We start from the raw sequence: 7,898 nt of genomic DNA on the forward strand, positions 1-7,898 counted from the left end.
GTGTTGACACTTTCTGTTATTTCAGATATTTAGTGGTCTCCCTCTGGTTACATTGTTCCATACCACTGGATGCTTTGGTGCCTACATCTTTATCTCCAGTCAGCATTATATTCAGTTTGTGAATTTTTGCTTTTTTGTTTCTGTTGCTAGTATCTAGGGTTAAGCCCTTGGGCACTGCTGGAGTGCTCTCCTGGTGCATGGTATCAGTGTGGCGGTGGCGTTTATTCCCTTTTACACCCATTTTCACACCGATCCCATTTCTTTCTAATTTTTCTATGTATATTTTAAATATATAATTTTTTTTCTTTTATAATATAAAAGTGATAAATAATGCATTCTTTCTTAACCCCTTAAGGACTGGACTTTTTTTGCGATGTTGTACATTTGCGACCAGGCATCTTTTTACACTTTTGTGGTGTTTGTGTTTAGCTGTAATTTTCCGCTCTCTCATTTACGGTTCATATACAAATTATATATTGTTTTTTTCAGGACAAAAGGGGCTTTCTTTACATACCATTATTTATATAATCTCATGTAATTTAATTTTTAAAAAATGAAAAAATATGATGAAAAATGTAAAAAAATACATGTTTTTTTACTTTTATGTGAAAAATCTTTTATTCATCTACAAAAGCGAATGAAAAAAACTGCTAAATAGATTAAAAATTTTGTCCTGAGTTTAAAAATACCCAGTGTTTACGTGCTTTTTGCTATTTTTTTGCATGTTATAGGGCTATAAGTACAAGTAGGATATTGCGGTTTCAAAACATATATTTTTAAAATGTATCAATAGTGACATTGTAACACTATTATCTGTCATAAATCGCTGAATAACACCCCACATGTACATATTTTTTTTAAAGTAGACAACCCAGGGTATTCAATATGGGGTATGTCCAGACTTTTTTAGTAGCCACTTAGTCGCAAACACTGGCCAAAGTTAGCGTTCATATTTGTTTGTGTGTGAAAAAAGTAAAAAACTAAATTGAACGCTAATTTTGGCCAGTGTTTGTGACCAAGTGGTTACTAAAAAAGACTGGTCATACCCCATTTGCAATACCTTGGGTTGTCTTCTTTCGCAAATGGTATGCCATCATGGGGGTAATTCTCATTCCTGGGCTACCATACGCTCTCAAAGGCAACGTAACCAACCTGGCCATTTTCAATGTAAAAATATTTGACCCATATATTTGACCCTGTAACTTTCAAAAACGCTATAAAACCTGTACATGGGGGGTACTGTTATACTCAGGAGACTTTGCTGAACACATATTAGTGTTTCAAAACTGGAAAATGTATCACAACAATTATATCATCAGTAAACGTGCTGTTTATGTGTGAAAAATGCAAAAAAAGTCACTTTCACTGACAATATCATCGCTGTGATATGTTTTACTGTTTTGAATCACTAATATTTGTGTTCAGCAAAGTCTCCCGAGTAAAACAGTACCCCCCATGTACAGGTTTTAGGGTGTCGTAGAACGTTACAGGGTAAAATACAGTGCTAGCAAATTAAATTCTCTAGACTTTTGGCCTGGGTTGGCAGGCAGGTCCCTTAAATTGCAATCAATAAAATAACTTAATTATGTAAAAATATTACATAAATACGCACGTAGAATTTAAATATATATGCATATTTATATATTTGAAGTCTACGTGTATATTTATATAATTATTTATGTCATTTTGTATATGGACATATGAATAGTTTGTATTCTTTTTATTTATTTATATATACATAGATATATACAATTTCATTCTAAGTGTATTTTGATATAAATATATATATATTAATATCAAAATACAGTTAGAATAACATTTCGTATAGATATAATTTTTTTTTAATTTTTATTATTTTTAATTTTTTTAATTTAAATTATTTATTATTCGTATTTTATAATAATATATATATACACAATATATATATAGTTATTATATATATTATATATATACACGTGTGTAAATTAATTATAAGTGTATTTTTATATTAATATATGTACATATTAATATAAAAATACACTTAGCATGACATTATATATATATGATATATAGACATATATTATATAGGTATAATATATGTCTATATATCATATATATATATATATATATATATACACATATATAATAATATTTTTTTTTTATTAACTATAACTTTAATTTTTTTTTTATTTTACACATGCAGGGAGACTGCCTGTCAGCACAGACAGTCCCCCTGCAGGCAGAGACTAGGACACCTATTGTGACCATGTGGTCGCCCTGTTGGGCGATCACATGGCCCCAGGGGTCCTAATCCGCCATGGGGAGACTGTCTGGGCTGCAGGCAGTCTCCCCACAACGGGAGCAACGCCGATCGCCGCCGGGGGAACGACGGCGATAGGGTAAGTACCTCTTAAATTTTGGACGGTTCAGGACCGTCGTCGGTCGGCAAGGGAAAAATGCCGATGACGGTCCTGAACCGTCTTGCGTCCTTAAGGGGTTAATACACTTACGGCATTTTCCTGCGATTTTAAAGAAGAAATGTGGTCCTTAATCACATATGTGATCTAATCTGAGCCTATCGAAAGGCTCTGGGTTTGTATTATACTTTCACACACTACTACTCACGAAAACAACGATATTGCACCATATGTGTTTTTCTTACTATATTATATAGGACAAGAACGCTCAAGATATCAACTGTGCCTGACTGTTCCATTGGATTGTTTTACTTGTTCCGGAGTATATTTTGGAGTAACCAGCGGAGGAGAGTCCCTGCTGGGACTAGGGCTCCGCTACATTGGTTGGCAGCGTCGGGATCCAGAGCTCATGGAGAAACAAGTACCAGTGGATTTAGCAGCACCAGGTGGACAGTGGATGGAGATTGACTACTCCGTCCTGAAATGGTCCATGCTAAAGGATCTCCTAGAGGCAAGAGGCATACCAGCAAGTAGCAAGAAGGCTACCCTCATTGCTGAAAATATGGCAAAATACTGAACAGATTCGGTACACAAACAGGAACCAACGGCATTCGAAAGAGAATTACAATTTTGTCTGTCTTTTTATGGCGAAAACCCATCTACAGACATCATTGCCCGAACCATGTCAGAAGTCCAGGAGTTCGTGCTAAGGCAAAGATCAACAAACTCCCGAAAGAAGCCAAGCAGTGACAATGGTGCCAGAGGGTAAGCTTAAAATACCGTACAGTGCTTTTAAAAACAAAATTTTAGATACGGAGGAAAATATTGATGCCTTCCTCCAGGATTTTGAGAGACGATGTGCCTTACTTAAAATTGATGTGGATGAGTGGGTATTGGCAAGTAGATTGTCAGGGAGGGCGGCAGAGGCTTACCGCACCGTCCCCAATGAGGAAATAAGAAACTATTTGGGTAAAAGCAGTAATACTCTTCAGGTATGCCATCACACCAGAGGCATACCACAGGCGGTTCAGAGAACTGAAAAAGGATGATAAAGATTCCCATGCTGAATGGGCCTGCCAACTACACCGAACCGCTCTGGGGTTGTTGAAAGCCCACAAAGCAAGCACTATGAAGGACTTGTACAGTTGGTGCTACTGGAGCAATTTTTAATGGGTTGACTCCAACAATACAAGAATGGGCAAGAGACCATAACCCCACTAATATCACAGAAGCCGCAAGGTGAGCCGACGAGTATTTGGATGCCCGGCAACAGCAGAGACCAGTCTAACACAGACCATTCTTCAGAGCTGCAGCAGCACCCCCTGGGCCAGTAGCGCCACCCAGGCGATTCAATGCCCCACCACCCTGCTTCCACCAGCAAAGCCACCTCCAGTGCCACATCTGCAAGAAAATAGGGCACATACGCAGGGATTGCCCCCAGAAACATGACCGGGCTCAGTGGATTCGCCCAGGACCACCACCCGCAGCCCACTACTACCAGGCAGAGGCTCATGCCCAGTATGCATCCCCAGCACCAGCCGTGGAACACTAGGAAGTCCTGCACGAAGCTGACCCACTACAGGCAGACGCAGATAACCGTCAGCATCATCGGCAATCTGGAACTTTTTAGGGAAAGGGGGGTTTAAGTGCTTCATGACACAGCAGCCACCCTTACCCTGGTAAAGAGCCATTTAATGCCAGACGGTGCAAAGACCGGGAATACAGTGGCAGTGCGGGTAGTCGGGGGAGCAGTGTACCGACTGCTTACTGCCCTGGTACATTTGAACTGGGGTTGATCTGCCGGCCAAAGTACTTTTGGGAAATGACCTGGGGAGGCTCACGTTAGCTTTTGAACCCTAAGCCCCACCAGAGCTCACACCTGGGCTGCTCCCACTGAGTTTGGAAAAGAAGTGACCACAGACCCCACGCTACAGGTTTACAGGGATAGGGTTACCTCTAGTCAGGCTGGATTAGAGAGGGGGGGGGGGAAGTATATGTGGGATAAGGGACTGCTGTACAGGGCATCTGAGCGGCTAGTGTCCTGGTCAGAACCGAGCCCCACTAGACAGCTAATGGTACCCCAGCGGGACCGGCAGAAGCTGCTCTAGATAGCGCATGACATCCCGCTATTCGGACATTTAGGGGTGAGCCGGTCCAGAAATCGGCTTACCCAAAATTTATTTTGGCCCAGAGATTTTGGAGGATATTAGGCAGTATTGCCAGATGTGCTTTTCCTCACTTCAACACAAAAAGGGAGAACATTACCAAGTGAAACAAAGGTGCAATAAAATGGTTGCCATGCAGGAATTAATAAATGCATTCCCCCACCACAAAGACATTTTGGATGGCAATCCACTGTAGAACACACTAAAAATATGAAAATGTAACCATAACCCATCTGACCAAAAGGACTGGTATGATAGTCCATTAGAAAGGCAGTGTTTTGGTTATTTTTGGAAAGATTAGGGTGTAGATTTCTTCTAAACTTTTAAGAGTGCTGTGGAGAGAAGATGGGACCATATTTTGAGTAAAACTGTCCAGTGGCTTCATGTGCTACTATACTCAAGGTATTGACGTTATAAATATGTAGCCACAAAGCTTAGGTTCAATCAAAACAGACTATACTGAGGCATTTGGCTACAGGGATATTATTCATTTTGCAGTTTAGCATTAGAAAACCAACATGAAAGTAAGCAGTGAGAAAGTTTGCAATTAAAACACTCCTCATTCGGGGCGGAGCCTGACCGGGGAGCTGCACAGACGTGCTTACTCTGAGCTCCGGATTCTGCTCACGGTTAACGGCGAAATTCAACGGTACACTCTGCAAACCCTGCACCCTGGTTCACCCTACCTTGTTACACTAGGGCAGAGGTACCGGGAGACACCTTCTGAGACACTTTGACCGCCATACCGCTGAACCGGAGGTCCGAGGCCTACACATCACTGGGCTGGCGAGAGACGGCCGCTCTCCCAGCACGACTAATCATGACGCACCCGCAGTATCGGACATCCCCCCCCCCCCCAGGACCGGTGGGGGTTATCCCGGTCCGTATCAGCGGCTATCATCGACCCACAAATGCTGCAAACGGGGACAAGACTCCACAGCATGCTTCGAACCAGCAAACAGTGCTCCACAAAATGGCGCCCACAAACTTCAAAGCTGAGCCTGCTCTCTATCAGCCCCTCCACGAACGTCTGGATGCCCTGCTGCAAAGCTTTTGGGAAAAACTGGAGCAGCGGACGGCACAACAACCACCTCACCGACAAGAGGTAGGGGAAAGGCGGGAGGCCGTGAGACAGAGCGAGCGTTCCCCGGGCAAACCCGCCATACGCCTACAGGCGGAATGCCCTTCTAGGCAGGGGCCCAACAGGAGATTTCCTCCCAAACACCGACCACACCGCAGGAGGGTCGCCCGCCGCCGGCGGCGGAGAACCACCAGGGCCCTCCAAAGCGCCCACAACGGGAAAGACCCGGCCCCGAGAGGTATCCGAGTCTGTGGACACAAGGTGTGGGCCCGACTTCAAGCCTGGAGCTGGGGTGAAGCTCCGTGCCGTACTCCAACCACCTCCGTGCTTACCCACCTGATACCTCCGCTGATGAACTATCGACTACTCCCTTGCTCACCACAAGCCATGAGACCGACAGGGATCGGCTGAATGAATCCTAGACCCTGATCATAAAAGGCCAGACCACAAGCTGACGGACACTCACGACCTGGCGCAATATTACCTGGGCAATATACTTGCGAGATATGCATAACCTTATATTTTGTTTTATTACTCACTGCACCTAAGTTTTACCTGTTGTTTTAATATTTTGTGGAGGCGTTAGCTGAGCCAGACGTCACTTTTTTAGGTGGCATGTTACCAATATAAATCTCAGACCTATATCGGGTACTTTCAACTACAGTTGTGATATGGCCGCAGACAGGGGGTGCATTAGTTTTACCTCTACATAATACTACCCACCCTGAGTGGTGGATACGTTTATATTCCTGACCCACACAGTCACACAGTTAATTTTACCAGCACGTACTGTAACGTTAGCATGCACGCTACGCGTCCATTTACTGTTCCATTAGCCTCTTGGCGCATGTCAGGACACACTATGTGACCCACGTATGTTTCCTAGAGCAGAACAGGGTTATGCCTCCTGAGTTAAAATATACTGTATGACAGACTACGATGGCAACCCTCATAACACGTTAATATTATCGTTTGCTGCGTTAGTCTAATGTCTACCTACTTTTAGTTTAATCTACCGACAACCCACATGTGTTTATGTCCCCTAAATTGGAGTAAATCCAGCCTGAATCGTGCTATGTTTATTGACTGCATGTCTAGAAATCATCTTGTCTTTTGCTATTCCTTTGACTCTCTAACAAGTCATGCAGTGCTCTTGAATACATTACGTTGTTCCCAATCGGCAAGTTCATAATTTAATAATAAAAAAAAAAAACGAAGCATTGTTATTCAGAAATGTACTAGTATAACTCTGATAATGTCTACACCCTCTAATGTAATCAAAATATACGTTTCCCTCTTCTCTTCTGTACCCCATCACAAATGCTTCAATAAAAGAAAGATTGACAACAAAAAAAAAAAAAAAGAAAAAAAAAAAAAAAAAAACACTCCTCATTCAAGCATAGATTGTAAATAATTGCATTTACTTAAAGTGAGCAGCAAAATAATGCATTGTTTTGGAGTTGCTTGTGCCAGTGAGAAATATATTAACCCCTTAAGGACACATGACGGAAATATTCCATCATGATTCCCTTTTATTTCTGAAGTTGTGTCCTTAAGGGGTTAAAAGGGACCAGTAACACCCATGCACTGGAGGTATGGCCAATGCAGATATATTACTTCCTTCTAGCTATTCATACCAGCATGGGCACAGTGATCAGATCAACGCAGGCATCTGACACACTCAATCACAGCCACCCATTACAGCTCAGGCTAATCTTTATTACTACAGGCAGCTCAAAAGGAAAGGTTGCCGAGGAATCTGATTTAGCATTAAAAAAAAAAAAAGTTTTATGTTGAATGGAAGGATTGTGCCAGTGAGCTCCAGACATTGTGACCACTTCAACGAGATGAAAAGTTACAATTCCTAGAGTCTAAGAGCATGTAGAATTATGCATAGCACAGCAGCAGGTGGACCTCAGTCAGCTGATGTATTGATTATGCAAACGTACACTTCCACATTAGCAATAAAAAAAACTGGCAACATGATATTCATAATAGGCAAAGCTAACTAACTCAGCTCCCAGTTCCATATCAGTTTGAGAGATGTTTGACATATTAGTGGGATCTTGAAAGAAAAAAAATGCATATAAAGTGAATGCTTAAGTGTCTTGCTTTAAAAATCATAAACTCCTCTTACAGCGGAAGATAACTGAAGAAAATATACTTCATTCGAGACTTTGTAGGGCTATTCGTTGACTTATGTTTTATTAGTTCGGTAGATGAAACTACCGAACACAGACCACCCCCCCTAGCTCA

This window comes from Pelobates fuscus, chromosome 1 (genome assembly GCF_036172605.1).
Source record: "Pelobates fuscus isolate aPelFus1 chromosome 1, aPelFus1.pri, whole genome shotgun sequence".
In the NCBI taxonomy this organism is placed as follows: domain Eukaryota; kingdom Metazoa; phylum Chordata; class Amphibia; order Anura; family Pelobatidae; genus Pelobates; species Pelobates fuscus.